General features: G+C 36.9%; 1 long non-coding RNA gene across 1 annotated transcript in view; it reads right to left on the reverse strand.

Moving 5' to 3' along the window:
• Positions 1-16,636, reverse strand: part of LOC148874025 (uncharacterized) — a 37,568-nt gene that overhangs the window by 11,902 nt on the left and 9,030 nt on the right. The window contains exon 2 of the long non-coding RNA XR_016105478.1: positions 313-743. This is a non-coding gene — a long non-coding RNA (uncharacterized LOC148874025). The remainder of the gene's footprint in view (positions 1-312; positions 744-16,636) is intronic.

Below are 16,636 nucleotides of genomic sequence, written 5' to 3' on the forward strand. Positions count from 1 at the left end.
ACCAACTTTTCTATGAGATTCTTCTGTAAGCAATATAGAAATAGTAGATTGTAATTTAGTATTGCTCAAATTCATTATCAAACTATCCCAAGAATCTGGCCTAGAGCGAAGCAAAAGATCAACTTTTTCTTCATCATCAATACGTACCTCAACCACTACTAATTTGCTTACTAGATTGTTGAATGAGTTCAACAATCTAGTAGATTCTAATGATAGATCTTTAGTATTACTCAAATTCATTATCAAACTACCCCAAGAATCTGGCATAGAGCAAAGCAAAAGAGCAACTTTTTCTTCATCATCAATACGTACCTCAACAACTGCTAATTTGCTTACTAGATTGTTGAACTCATTCAAGTGTTCTTGTAGAGAGGTTCTGTCCTTCATCCTTAGGTTGTAGAGTTGTCGCCAGAGAAAAATTCTGTTGGACATCGATTTCCCCTCGTAGAGATTCTGTAACTTGTCCCATAAACCTTTGGTAGTGGTTTCCTTGGACACGTTGAATAGAACTGAATCTTCTAAAGCAAGAAAAGTATTAGTCGTGGCTATCTAGTTTTTCTTCTCAAAATCTTCATCTTTCATATCAGCAGACTTCTTCTTTTTTCCTTGTAAGGAAATTGCACAATCTTCTTTCACCAATACAACATGCATCTTCAGCTTCTAGATTGCATAGTTGGATCCATTGAATTTTGGTATATCGAACCGGGTAGAGCTCAAGCTTGCCATATTCAACACGTGCAATACTAGAACAACAAATATAGATAATATAATTTTAAAGCTCTGGTACCAATTGTTGGAATGGCACAACAAATAATATAATCTATATGTGCACAAAAAGAAACTAACGCATATAGCAAGAAAGCGTCAGAAAGGAAGAAGAAATAACAACATATTTAATGTGGTTTGGTCAAATTGTCTACATCTATGGGTAGCAGCTCAGAGTTTTGCTTCTTCACTATAAATAAGAGAAAATACAATAAAAATGACCTCACCAGAACCTCACCCATACCCAACACCCAATACACCTAATACCACACTCCTCTCAACACAATGAAAATGGAATGAGTAGAATAGAGGAGGGACCCCTATTTATACTTGTATAGAGGGGTATAATAGGAATTTTGAAGACTTAATTCTAAATTGTCTTCACCGCTAAGTAATATGAAAATGTGGACTCACTCGGTGGGCCACCATTTTGTTAATTCGTCCCTCCCTCAATTTTGAATGACCATTATATTGGAAAGTTTGCCCTCTTGCTGGTCTCCCAATTGTTAGTTGGTGTAGTCTTTGGCGTTGGAGAGAATGATCTGAACTTAGGAGATCAGTACCCCCTGTTGTAAAGTTCAGTTTCAAGCCAACATACTGTTCCGGTCAGTACCTTTCCCACTTGTAGTTTTGCCTCTTAATTTCTGATTATATTACGGTAGTGAAGCTCTATGGAATTATTCTCTGTAGACCTTTGGCCATCTCTAGAGTGCAATCCTGATGATTGAATTGTTTAGAGATGGTAGTGGGATTATCGCATATAGATCTGAAGAGGTGAGGTTTAGAATGAGGATCAATCACTTCTGTACATCTTTAGTCATTGTTTTTTTTTTAGTATTGCTGATAATGCTGCTATTGATCTCATTTCCTTTTTTTCTGATTCTTTGGACAATAAATCTTGTTGAATAAAAGATCCAAAGAATTACAGATTTTCATTTTTTTTCCATTTGCTTGATTGCTTTATGATAACAACCATAGTATCTGTTGTGTTAGAAATTTATTTTGATTTGGCATTTGCTTCATTCGGTAAGTTCTAGGCGTGATCTGATCAATTTTAGTTCTTCAGTTTTGCTACAATTTGTTGATTGGGTGTGCCCAAATTGAAGAACTTGACTGATTAATAAATTAAAGAGCAGAGATGGTCTTTTAGTTTGAATATAAGTCCAAGCATTCTCCAATAGTCCGGGAGGTTTGAACTTCCTCTCTCTTTAGACCATTCCAATAGTCTTTTGTTTGCTATCTAATTTCATTTTATATTAGTACAAATGCATGAAAATATAAATTAGAAAGGTGCAAAATTCTCATTCACCACCTGTGCTTTCAACTTCACTTTGCTTGCTTTTAAGTTTTATTTTACTCCATTTACATTGCAAACAAATAAATTTAATAAATGTAAATAAATCAGAATTTTCATTCAACTAATTTGTTCTCCCATACTTTTGCACAAATACAAAATAATATGGCACTATGGCAAACAAATTAACTAATCCTTACTCCTTAGGCTTGGTTTGTTTTCACACCGGAGTAAATAATCCATGGGAGTGCAAATAGTGTGAGTGTAAATTCTGGTTTACTTTTGCTTTAGATTTGACTTTGTTTTTGAGAAGTAAATTGATGTGGTCCTCAATTTAATTACATGAAAGAAAAAGGAGGTGAGAATTAATTTGTTTCTGAGCGAGGTAGGGATTAAGATGGTATGTTGTCAACATTTCATAGAAGAGAAAGTTGAGATAGGAAGGTAATGCAAGTTTTGCATAAGTTTATTTTGAGATGAAAAGTTGAACTAATACCAACGAGTGCAAATGAGACTAGCTACTAGCTAGGATTTTGGGTCCATTTACTACCAAATTGCTTGCGTGTAAAAAACAATTTACTTGGTTAGCAACATGGTGATCTAATTAGATGAACCATTTGACCTAATTAATGGGGTCACGGATTGGACATTATTTCTCTTTTCTTTTCCAAATTTTTGTATTTAATTTCCATCATTAAATAAAAGGATTATTTATCACATTTACTTTTTAATTTAGACATTATGGGTTGACCCATTTGACTAAAATGGTTGAATTGTTGGGCAACTACATGGATGGAAAAAAAGTTTTCTTTTGGGTTGATTTTATTTTTTTTCCATTTCCATTGTTAGTAAAGGTAATTATTATTTTTCATATTTAGTTTTGCTTAATATGATATAAATTAGAGATATGCCTAAATGATTTCTACTTTTTGTATTTCTATCCTTTTTAAACATTTATTATTTAATTATGACATCATGCATTAGTTAACCTATTTGATTCAGAAGATCAGATCATTGACCTGTCACCTAGACGAAAAAATGGTTTCATTTTCAAATTGGTTTTAAATTTTGTATTCTTTTGCATCATTAGTAAAAATAATTGTTGTTTATCAAACTTATTTTTCTCTTGTTTTAATTAGTTAACTACCCCACTAAGGGCTTACTTGTAATTTTCTTATAATTAGTGATTAATCATTTTAATGAAAGGATTAGGGGAAGAAGGCAGGTATGAATAACCCTTCTCTTCACTCTTCTCACAACCAAACTCTTCTTCTTCTTCTTCTTCTTGTTGCTTCTATCTCTTTTGTTTCTCCCTTCTTTTAATCAGTTTTCTATTCTTTTGGGATTGTTTTTCTACTTGGTATTAGAGTAGGTCCCTTTTTCTTTTCCTTTTTCTTTCCCTTTTTTTTTTCTCTTATTTTTCCATACATAGTGTGCATGGAGAGTTGAATCAAATGATTGATTGAAGAAGATATTCAACTCAATTGGTAGTGGTTTCTTGGAGAAAAGGGAAGTTATCCTTCTCATCTTTTTAACAGTTTTTGGTTTTTTCCCCAAAACCTTAATCAACTAAAGAGTTTTGATTGTGGGTCCCATAAGAAGCTTCACCTTGGCACTCAGTGGATGAAGGGGATCATTTTGATTACCTTGAAGATTGATCCAAGCTTTGCACAGTTTTATGAAGCCTACAGGGAGTGGATGCCTTCTTTCTATTTATCCTAGATTCTAGGTGAGATGCAATTGGTTGTTAGGGATCTGTGAAGGTTGGTACTTGGTGTTTGTTATTTCTTGTCTTCTTTATTTGTCATCTGAAACTGTTTTAGGAGTTGTTTGAGGAAGATGGGTGCTTTTGGAATTGAAAATAAGATGAGCTCAAAGTCCGGATAGGTTCCGAGAGCACCTGTAGACTCTTTATTGGTTGTGACCATAGTCAAGCTTGATGGGACTAACTATCTAGCATGGTTATAATTAGTAAAGATACATGTCTGTAGTAGAGGCAAGTGGAGATATATTTCTAGCAGCATGAAAGCACCAAAGGAAGATAACATGTCTTATGAGAAATGGTTGCAAGAGAATTACACTGTTATTTGGCGATTAGTGAATTCGATGCAATCGGAAATTAGTCAACACTATTTGTTGATGAACTCTGCTAAGGAAATATATATGGGATAGTGTTACTGAAACCTATTAACAAAAACTGAATATGACTAGGGCTTATAAGTTAAGAAGTAATGTGAACAATCTAAGGAAGGGGGAGAAACCATTAGCAATTTACTTCTCAATCCAGAAATCCTTGTGGCAAGAGATAGATCTAATGGAAACAGTTATCTGGGAAAGTACAAATGATGCAGAGACATTGGCGCAATATGAAAACAAAACACATTGAGAAAATCTTCAAAGAAAAGAGCAAAAGTCAAACTACTAGAAAGAAGAATTTTTCATTGAATAATTAAGAGAAAATTCAATATAAAAAATTGTCTTAGTCTTCCCCTAACTACTCTTTATATAGGCATACACTCTTATGGATCCTACAAGAAAATTTCCTAATCTATGTAAACACTCCATAATAGAATCCTACTAAAACTCTTTAAAAAGAAAGTCCTAATTGAACAAAAATTCAGAAATCATAATCTAATACTAATTTGGTAATTATGAACTAGAATAGAAGTCCTATGTTGACACTATCTTGGTAAATTCAAACTAAGATAGAAATTTTGTGTTAGCGCTATCTTGGTAAATTCAAATTAAGATAGAAATTCCACGCTAGCACTAGCTTGGTAAATTCAAACCAAAATAGAAGTTCTGCACTGGTGCTAACTTGGTAATTTCAAACTAAGATAGAAGTTTCATGTAGGCACTAACTTGGTATCAAACTAAGATAGAAATTTTGTGTTAGCGCTATCTTGGTAAATTCAAATTAAGATAGAAATTCCATGCTAGCACTAGCTTGGTAAATTCAAACCAAAATAGAAGTTCTGCACTGGTGCTAACTTGGTAATTTCAAACTAAGATAGAAGTTTCATGTAGGCACTAACTTGGTAATTGATTACTCAGTTGGGTCAGTGACATCATCCAAGATTCTTATGTGTTTTGGAGTGGGCCCAACTTGCATAGACCTTATTATCCTTCCCCTATATTACATCATCCTCCCCCGGGTTGGGGAGAATTTGTCCTCGGATTCAAATCATCATCTGACTGATCGCCAACAAATGGTACCAAGTGTTTGACATTGAAAATATCATGGGTATGTATATGGCTGGGTAGCTTTAGTCTATAAGCTTTCTCGATGATGACTTCAACTATCTCATATGGTCCAACCTTCCTTGGTGCCATCTTTCCACGTTGCCCAACCGGTAGGTGTTCCTTTGATAAATGGCCCAAACATAGCCTCCCACATCAAATACTACTTTCCTCCTATATCTACTAAGATGGGTCTTTGAAAACCAACTTTGTAAATGTTTACTCAGTTGGTCCGAATCATGTACTACATCATTCTCTCCGGGTTGGAGAGAATCTAACCTCAGATTCATGTTATAATTTAAGAAGCTGCCAACTGCATTTCCACCGTGCTTCTTTGTTTCTAACCCTTTGATAGATAATTGGTGATGTAAGCCTCCAATACGAATTGAGATTTATTCATTGTATATCTTAAATTTTGAAGTATATTTCTTGCACTTCACAAAACCTGAATCTTCTTTTATTGACCCTTTTGAACATTGCAAGAGTGTTTGCCAACAAGGATCTTTGTAGAAATGCATGTAGACAATGTGATCATAATTCCCAAGATGATAAGTATTATCTCCATCATATTGAGATTCATAATGAATGATAGCATATTCCTCTTTAATAATTGGTTCTTCATCATAGATTGGAGGTTTATTCCAATCCACATGTTTCTCTTCAAAAGATATTGTTGAAGAGAATGGCCATACAAGATTTTCATTACAATCCTCAACAATATTAAAACAATCAACAAAGCCATAAGATTTGATTTTACTTTTAAACTCTGAAATTGCTAACCGATCCACGAAACTCTAGTCCATGAATTCATTTGAGGCTATGCCTCCATTAAAGTATAGGAACTCAAACTTGAGATCTGTTTCCCATTGTTTTTGTTCACCACTTGCAACTACAACCAGTTTGGTTGTTTGCCAAGTAGAGAAACCTCCATGAAACTTTGGGATCCCAATATTGAAACCCGTTTCCCATTTCTAGTCACCACCCACAATTACAGTCGACTTGGTTGCTTCCCTTGATGATGAAAGGGAACGTGTGGAGATACTTGCATTGGAGTCACTGTCCCCTCACAGTGATTTCAACTCCTGAGCAAGTGCCTCGACTTGTCTTCTTAGCTCCGCTATCTCTCCTTGTGTTTTGTTGTTGGGTTCCTGCTCTATGATGTGGGCTATTTGTTTCTTCTTAGGAGCCATAATCTAGAAAATGATCAAACATGAGCTCTGATACCAACTGGTGTGGTACGAAAGCAAAACACATTGAAAAAAACTTCAAAGAAAAGAGTAGAAATCGAACTACCAGGAAGAAGAATTCTTCATTGAATAATTAAGAAAAAATTCAATATAAAAAACTGTCTTAACCTTCCCCTATCTACTCTTTATATAGGCATACACCCTTATGGCTCCTACAAGAAAATTTCCTAATTTATAGAAACACTCCATAATAGAATCTTAGTAAAACTCATCAAAAAGAAAGTCCTAATTGAACAAAAATTTGGAACTTATAATCTAATACTAATTTGGTAATTTTGAACTAGAATAGAAGTCCTGCGCTGAAACTATCTTGGTAAATTTGAACTAAGAAATTTCGTGCTAGCGCTATCTTAATAAATTCGAAGTAAGATAGAAATTCCATGATGGTGCTAGCTTGGTAAATTCAAACCAAAATAGAAGCTTTGCACTAGTACTAACTTGGTAACTTTGAACTAAGATAGAAGTTTCATGATGGCACTAACTCAATAATTGATTACTCGGTTGGGTCAGTGATGTCATCCAAGCTTCTTATGTGTTTTGGAGTGCTCCCAATTTGCACAGAACTTATTGGCCTTCTCCCGTACTGCATCATACATATAGAAAATTAGTTGAGAGGAATAAGGTTTTTGAATTCCTAATAAGGTTGAATCTAGAATTTGATATTACCAGTTAGAATATCCTAGCTAAAGACAATGTATCTTTGTCTCAGGCTTATGCCATGGTGAGCAGTGAGGAGAATTGGAGGATGGTTCAAGTTCAAAGGACTATTCCAGTTGACCATTTTTCTAATATGGGGTTGAAACCTAAGATGGCTACAAGTGGTACAGGGAAGAAGGAGGTTATATGTGAATACTATAAGAAACCAAGACATGCAAAGGTTAAATGTTGGAAGCTACATCCAGACCTTATTCCAATCCATTTTTAAAAGAAGGTAAAAAGTGGGAAGACTAGGAGTGCTAGTGCAACAATAGTGTCAAATAATGATAAGAGTGCCATAGATGATGAGAAAGCTTCTAGTGAGTAGTTAGCTATTATAAAGGTGGAGTATGAGAAATATGAGAGGATGATCAGCCACCTTGAGAGTGCAGCCACCTCCTCCAACTCTTCCCCTATTCCTTTATTCTCGATTGACAACATTCTAATAAGTTTCCTTCCATTGCAATTGATAAGGTTATATAAATCCATATTTGAATTCAATCTTTTTCCCAACAACCCGACCAGGAACCTGTCGTCTTATACCAGACATCTTCTCTGTTGATTTCCACTCAAGGAGTGAAAATAGAGTGTCGGATGGATGCAATTCAGGGATAAAGAAATGGCAATGAACTGCATGAAATCATTGAGAAGCTTCATCATCAGTAAGGAAGCATTTAGGGTAGTTAACTGTAGAACATTTTCAACAGCTGGTGGTAAGGCAAAGAAAGGTTCAAAAGGTGGTGCCAACGATGCTCCAAAAGCATCTATACTGAGAAAAGAAGTGAAATCCACTACTGTGGTTGGTGCTAATATCCTTAAGGATGGATTAGATCTCAAGATTGTGCTAGACTCTGAGTACCCAGATTGTTTGTGGCACCTGCTCGACAAGAAGCCTCCATTTAGTGAACTTAGAAGGAAAAACATAGAAACTCTTCCATACACTTTGTTAAGCTGGATAACCAAGCTAGGGTTAAGGAAAATAATGCTATCAAGGTCAATAATTTATTTATTTAATTAGCTAGCTGCCCCCCTAAGTACCAATAGTGAGCTTACTTGTGATGTTCTCTTCCATACGATGATCTCTAGGTTTTCTCTTGTTTTAATTAGCTAGCCGCCCCACTAAGGGCTTACTTGTAATTTACTGATAATTAGTGATTAATCATTTTAATGAAAGGATTAGAGGAAGAAGTCAGGTACGAACAACCCTTCTCACAACCGAACTCTTCTTCTTCTTCTTCTTCTTGCTACTGCTGTCCCCTTTCTTTTAATCAGTTTTCTTATTCTTTTGGGACTGTTTTTCTTCTTTTAATTATGACATCGGTTGACTTATTTAACCTAAATAGTTGAACCATTGACCCATCACATAGATAGAAATTGGTTTCATTTTTGTTTAGTTTTCAATTTTGCATTCAATTTCTATCATTAAAAAGATACCTCTTATTATCATACTTATTTTTGTTTAATAAAGTAAATATATAATTTTAGGGATTTGCCTAATATTTTCTACAAGTTTTCTTTATTATTTGTATATTTATCTCTTTATATATTTTTTTTAGTTTTTTAATTGTAGAATCATTGGTTCACCAATTTGACCCAAATGATCGAATTACTTATTCATTACAATAAAAAACTTATTTCATTTCTGGGTTGGTTTTAAAAAATAGTTTTGTATATACTAAAATTATTGTCATAGATTTAATCAATATAAGTTAAATTTTTAGTATTTAATTATGGCATCATGAATTCACTTGTTTGATTGAAAAATGGTTTGATTGATCACCAACCACATATGAAAATTGATTTGTTTCCAAGTCAATTTTAAAAATAGAGGTTGTTGTACTCTTAAAATTATTGTTCATGGATTTAGTCAATGGAATTTAATGATGAGAAACAAAAATACCTTAATGTAGAATTGAGTGAGAGAGGATGAGAGTCAATACCTTAAATATGGAACTTAATGAGAGGTAATATAATGAAGTTAAAACTGATATAAGCACAAATTGTAGTTACAATCAAATGGATGCAAAATTTGTATCTGATTCATATTTTCATTACAAACAAATAAAGTCTTAAATATTTAAAAAGTTGAGAATGAAAATACACTATTATTGTCACATGGCAAGGATTTTGGGGCTGAAATTGTCTAATGAATGTTGTGCCATTTAATAATAAATAATAATAATAATAATAATAATAATAATAATAATAATAATAATATACTATGAAGTCAATGGATAGAGCTATCAATGGAGAGTGCCTAGTTTAGTTTGGGACAAAGTGGACCAATATAAAATAACCCTAGAACTAAACCAATTATTAATTAGGATAATCAAGCCTAATCTAACTAGACCCAATTATTTCACAATCTACAATTATCAATGATTAATAGCAACATGGAACTTCAATTTTTTGATAAATATAACTATTGATGTTGAAATTGGCCACGAGGGCAGAGATGGAAAGTTGTTGGGGTAGAGTGGTACCTCGGCTTTGAGTGTCACCTGGCTCAGCACTTCAGTTGCTAAGGGAAGACTTGGGAGACCTGCGACCAAAAAAGACATCAAGAGGCCCCAAAGTGATATCTTGGGGGTATGGACTCCAATGAATTGTTCAATAACGCGAAGGAAGGAGAAGAGGAAGGAGAAGGTGAGCTAGAGAACTCAACGGGATGAGCTGGAGAGCTTAATGAGATGAGGAAAGAACTCTATGAGATGAGGTGAGATGTGATGAGATGTATGCCAAGGTGTCTAGAGTGTCTTGTGCATAGTAGCATAATGTAGAGTTATGTTGTGTTCAAATGATTGAGGGGCTCACATATTTATATGAGAGGGGATTTATCCAAGAGTTGACACATTACTCACACGTGGTTAGTGCTCATTCCACTTGTCACGTCCTTGGTTGTCATGTTGTGTGTAGGTTGCGTATACATTTTATGCACGTGGTAAGTAGTGGGTTGGCTTGTAATGGAATGCACTGGTGTTGATGTTCTAATCAGGTCGGCCACATATATTTATCTAGATGTCCATGTGTTGCTTGTGCATGTTATGAGTTGGTGCTAGGTCCATCTCGGCCAAGTTAGGTTAGCTCGGCAAGATTAGGTCATCTTGGCCAAGTTAGGTCAACTCGTCTAGGTCAGGTCAAACTACTCTAGGTGATCTCTCAGTCTTGGCTGAACCAGCTGGGCACTATGCTCGATCCTAGAAAACCTAATGAAAGTTCAATTAACATTCATTCTTTTTATTTTAAATTTTTATTAAAAAGATTTAGTATTGAAAAATATGGGTAGCTTGAAGCAAAAGTGGTCTGTCAAACCTGATGCACCAACCTGAACTCGCACTGCAGGACTGGACCTATGTACTTACCACTGATAGATGGAGCAGAAACACATTAGTTCATCAAGTTTTCAAAGATTTCAAAAATTGATTATTTATAACCTACACCCATAATTTGATGTACAGGAGAAAGAGACGAAAAATGAGATCGATGAGATCCGTGAGGCTGCAGCCATTTATTACAATAGTTGTTCAAATGAAGAAAAGCAGAGAGTTCTAAGTATGTTCGTAACCTTGGATACTAACAATGATGGAAAAGTGAGTTATGAAGAGTTTGAAGCCTTCCCTTCTAGTGTGGGTTTACTGAAGCCTGCAATCGAAGATTTCATGGAATTAGACAGGGATGGCGATGGATATCTTGATTATCAGGATGCAAAGGTGTTGTATTATATGGATTTGACCAGGGAGATATGTCAAGTGTGTAGACGGTTTATCAAGGGTATGTACTACACCTGCGTAGAGTGTTTCGATCACAAAGGACGTCTCGGTGAACGTAAGACCCATAGTCTCTGCCTTGCTTGCTATGACACCGGAAGAGTGAATCACCCACACGTATTCTTGGACAACTATGCTTTGCTTCCAACAAGAAGTCTGTCTGGGAAAGGAAAGGTAGCTTTTTAAACCCTTCATGAGAAAATATAAAATAAGAACTCTCATTTACTTGATCACTTTCCATTTTTCTAGTAGTAATATAGTTTTTTTTTGATTGATCAAACATTTAAATTCCTTGTGGAGCCGATGGTTTTGAAATTTAATTATCAACAGAAAAGTATACAACAGGAGGAGGAGGAAGACGAGGTGGTGAAGGAAGTTCAAATGGAAGAAAAGGACTTAAGATCCCCTGTTGCATCAGACTCCATGGTATGGTTTTTCTTAAACTTGGTTAAATGCCTAGCAAGTGAATCCAGATTTCCCACCTCACTTTCTCTATCGGCACCCTACCTACACCCACAGTACACTGCAGCTGCACATCTCACAAATACAAGATGGCGATGTGTGGCGGCAATACAAGGCGGGTAGAATGTAGGTTGAGTGAAGAGGAAATCTGGTTTGAGAGAGAGATCAGAAAGAGAGCCGCCTTATTACAAACATATAGTCTCTCAACGAACCACTTAAGCTGTTAATTAAGTGAGGTCCTTGAATAGGTTTTATTCTCTAACATGCACCCTCATGAAAGCCCATTGGGCTTGAAGCATGGACAGAACAGGCCCACCCATACATTGCGCTAAAGCTTAATTAATTATAATGGGTGATGAAAATTGAACATTAGACCACTTGGTCAAAGTGGATTTGATACTATCTCAAAGGACCATTGAAACCTAAAAGCATAGCTGTAAAGTGAGGTCCTTGAATAGGTTTTATTCTCAAACATAGTTGATGTAGTGCGATCTGGTCACTCCTAGCTGGCAGGGGCCTCACTCCTATCTGGCAACGGACAACACCTGAAAGGAGAAGGTGAAGGATTCCTGGGGAGCTCACCCAGTGGGAACACTCCGATGCTTAAGTTAGAACTCGGTGAAAAGCTTAGAGAGTAATGACGAGCTAAGAGTGGAGATATGCACTACTCGATTACCAAAAATTCAATTACCTTTTTCCTTGGGGGTTGGAGCCCTTATATATTAATGTGCTGCCAAATCAGGTGTAACTGCCTCTGATTCTCTACTACAATCGTTATTCGTCAGACTGATTTGATTGGCGCAAGTATCCGTTGCAGGGTACGGTCTTGTCACTTGAGAGACGTTATGCAGATCTGGCATGCACGATGCCGCCTGACGTGAGATGTGGTCATAGTCCTCTGGACTGGCAAGTGCTGCACCGCCGGACAAGAGATGTGGGAGCAGTCTGACAAGCACGGCCTTGTCGGATAAGAAGTTTCCCGAAGGCTACGGGTTATTCAATAGCGAGTTCCTTTGTAGTGAGCTCCCTCGTAGTGAGCTCCAATAGCGAGTTGCCTTGCAGCAAGCCATTCTGTAGCGAACTGTCTTGTGGTGAGCTGTTCTGCTGGAGTTTCAGTGAGCTCATTACACTGAGTTGTGGCCAAACTGTCATGCTGAGCTGCCACTTACGACGAGTCATATCTACGTGTCCCTTAGTTAGGAGGTCGGGTCAAATCACCCTCAATCAATAGTCATCTCTCTCTCAACCAGATTTACTGCCCACTACTCTCCACCCATACCCTACCCGACTACCCACCTTGAATTGCAGCCACGCATCATCAGATTGTATTGTGAAATGTTGTGTGACTGCAGTGTACTGTGGGTAGGATGCGGGTAGGGAGAGTGAGTAGTAATTCTGGGTTCATATCCATGTATCTATCTGTTCAAATGTGTCTCTTAGGCTTTACTTGTGTGTATGTAGAGGTTTCTCCTTAGCCTTCTCTTCCTTCTCCTACCTTTTCTTCCACATCAAATACAGCCCTATTGTTTTCATATTTATATTTACACTGATAACTAATAATATCTTTTAGCCTTCCCTTCCATCCCATACTTTTCGTTTGAAATCAAATATTTTTGTTGACACTGATAAGTATAATAATATCTTTTTATTTCTTTGTCAGACTTTAGAAAACAGTTCAATATTTGCAGCCATGGCGCAAGAAGTGGCGAAAAGTACAGCCGTGGAATTTTTGAAAGATGTTCTATTATGTAATTATCCATTTTTTTTTTCTTTTTGTTGATACAGTATGCATGATGTGGTGCTTGAATGCACAGATGAAGAACTTGTACAAAAGAATAATGTACAGACCATATACAATTCAGACAGAAGGTTTCCTAGTCGGTGGTTTAATGAGTTGATTTTTTTATCTACATTTGTCAAATTAAATATGGAGTTGTAAGTCTCTGAGTTTTCCAACTCCACGACCTCTGTTGATGGAAAACATTTTGGCCCGAAACACCTTTTTGAATGTAAATAAAACTAGCTTCATAACGATTCTCTTATATTAGAAAATTATGACTTTGAACATCGAATGGTGGAGGATCCCATGCATTCACTCCCTCATTATCATTCTGCTTCTCCCATTCTCTTTAGAAGTTGTTCACTATTAAATTGTGGGAGTACTGAGCTTCATTTGGATCGCCAAATTCCATTTTATTATCATCAACTTCACCAAGTAGATCATCATCATCTTCTTTGTATTCATTCATTCTCCTCATCTTCCAGGTATATTCTAGCAGGCATGTAAGAGAACTTTCCTTTCTTCTCCTTCTAGACAAGACGTTCAACTGATCTTGTTTTTATGATTCTACTGCCTCTTTCTTTCATTTCGTTCCAGATTTTTCTAATTCTCTCTCGAGACTTCCATTTTTCTCTTAGTCACCACCATATTCCAATTTCTACATTGTTCAAATTTATTGGCTTGCCAGCATTTCATGCCATTGGGGTGCTAGGCCTCTGAGACAAGGCTGTCCTAATCTTCTTGGTCAGGGCAAGCCATTGACGAGCTGGCCAACCCTCCCTAGTTCTTCCACTCCTGCTAAAGACAGCTCCAACCTTCCTGCTAAAGAGAGTTTCAGCCCACTTACCAAAGAGAGCCATGGATCTCCTACCAAAGAAGGACCAGCTACTATACAGAAACCTCTTACCAAAGAAAGATCAATCAGAGCAAAAAGGAAACTCTCCTCTTTGCAAGTTTTCTACTGAAGATTTTTCCTTATTTCTCTATTTCTATTATTGTAATTGTTTCTAATTTATTCCTTATTATTGTGTATAAATAATCAGTCATATACAACCATTCAATATAATGGAATTCAACCCATTCTTTGAAATTTATTCTTCTCTTAACTTTAACTTGGTATCAGAGCCTATGGCCTACAATACATCAGTTTCTTTTGAAGCAATGAGCTCAAGCTCAACCTTCTTTAAACTGCTTCTATATCAATGACCCTCAGTTCAATTCCCAACATCTCACACTATCTTACTATCAAACTTAATGGAGATAATTTTCTTCTCTGGAAAGCTCAGTTGCTTCCAGTACTTCGAGCTCACAAACTCATGGGACTAGTTGATGGATCGGCCAAGCCTCTAGCAGAAGTACTAGATCCAAATGGCAAGAGTATGATGATTCTGAACCCAGACTTTACTACCTGGGTGCAGTTAGAACAGTTGGTCCTTAGTTGGCTCATTGCCTCTCTTACTAAAGGAGTTCTGGCGCAAGTTGTTGGTCTCTCCACTGTTGTTGAGGTTTGGAGTGCTCTAAAGAGATCGTTCTCTTCTCACTCTCGATCCAGGGTGCTACAACCAAGGCACCAATTTCAAAATCTAAAGAAAGGAAATCTCTCCATCAGTGACTATGTCCAAAAAGCCAAAACGATCGCAGGTAATCTTTCTACAGTTTCAGAATTAATAGCAAAGGAAGATCTGGTTCTATACATCTTATCTGATTTGGGAAGTGAGTATAAATCTCTTATAACAGCTATCACAAATCGAGTTAATGCAGATCAATTCAATATTAGTGATGTCCTTGGTTTACTTTTGAGCCATGAATCCTGGATTTTGCAACACAATTTTTCTAGTGAAAGTCCTAATGCGAATGTTGCCATAAACAATAAAAATACTACTAACAATTTTCACAACCCTACTACCAGCAAGGAGATCATTGCTCGCCATGTTGCTTTTGATGGACATTCCTTCCCTGGAATGGTCCAGTCATCACCATCTCCCATTCCTGCTGCTCCTACTGGGATTACTCCTCTCTCTGGGCTTCCATAATGCTGACACATGTCCAGCCTCTACTGGTTTTGTTCCTAAGGTATCTCTTGATCCCCTGCCATCTATATCTATTACTAATGAGGAATCTGCCACTTCTTCCTTTGTACCAGAACAAGAAGCTTCCATTACTGATGATCCTTTACTAGTTCGGTGCACTAGACCTATTCAGGAGTTGCTAGACACAACTCCTATTGTGGGACCCCTATTCGCACTCATACTATGACTACTCGGTCCATGGCATCCAGATCAGCTCAAGCTCTAACAGCTACTCGCCATCCTCTTCCTCTTGCTCTACTCCATGATGTTACTATTCATGAAGAAGAGCCCTCTTCCTACGGACAGGCTGCTAAATCTCCTCATTGGCATTCTGCTATGGTTGCCGAGTTTCATGCGTTACTTCAGAATGACACATGGGAATTGGTTCCCTATGATTCCTATATGAACATGGTTGGGTCCAAGTGGGTCTTCAAAATCAAACGGCATCCTGATGGCTCGATTGAATATTACAAGGCTCGTCTTGTTGCGTAGGGTTTTACCCAAGTTTTGGGAGTTGATTTCACTGATACCTTCAGCCTCGTGGTCAAACCGGCAACTGTACGTACTGTTTTGTCACTTGCAATTTCCTGTGGATGAGATATCCGTCAGTTGGACGCCCATAATGCCTTCCTTAATGGTTTTATCACTAAGATGATTTATATGCACTAGCCAAAAGGGTTTGAGGAATTCACACTACAAAAAAGTGTCCTTAGGGTTTAAAATACACATTGTGGAATGAAGGGGATGGAGTTCTATAGGGTGAGAGGGTGAGAGGGTGAGGAACTAAGATGGGAGGGAAAATGGAGGGGATGGAGTTCGTGCAGGCAGGTCAGTGGAGGATATCCTTGAAGATAGAAGCAAAAAATCTCTTGTTCGAAGAGATGAGAATCAAGGGGAAGGTAAGCCTGAAGGTAAGGGAAGCGAAAAAGGGTACAATATTGCTAGAAGGATTAGAAGTGATCGAGTGGCTAAGAAAGTTCATAGCTAGAGCCTGTTCAAAAGGTAAGTAGATAAACTAGTAAGATTTTAGTACACTAGAAGGGAGAAGATATGTTGTTGAATGTAAGAGGAATAGAAAGGGGTTCTTCATAGCTTTGACTGAATTTTTTGGGAAGGGACAGAGGCAACTGGTGTGTCTACCAGTAGGAAAACAAAACCAAGGCCGGGGGGAAGTAGAATGGTTGCTCAAAGAGTTCTTAGCACAAAGAGTAGCAAATGAGAAAAAAGCCTCCATAAGGGAGGAGAAGGCTTATCTCAATAACAATAGGGTACAACAAGGGCCAGTGGTCATGGCAAAAACAAAAGGCCATTGCAGA

The sequence above is a fragment of the Nelumbo lutea genome, chromosome 1, assembly GCF_056320005.1.
Source record: "Nelumbo lutea isolate HS-2025 chromosome 1, American lotus-T2T, whole genome shotgun sequence".
Taxonomy (NCBI): Eukaryota; Viridiplantae; Streptophyta; class Magnoliopsida; order Proteales; family Nelumbonaceae; genus Nelumbo; species Nelumbo lutea.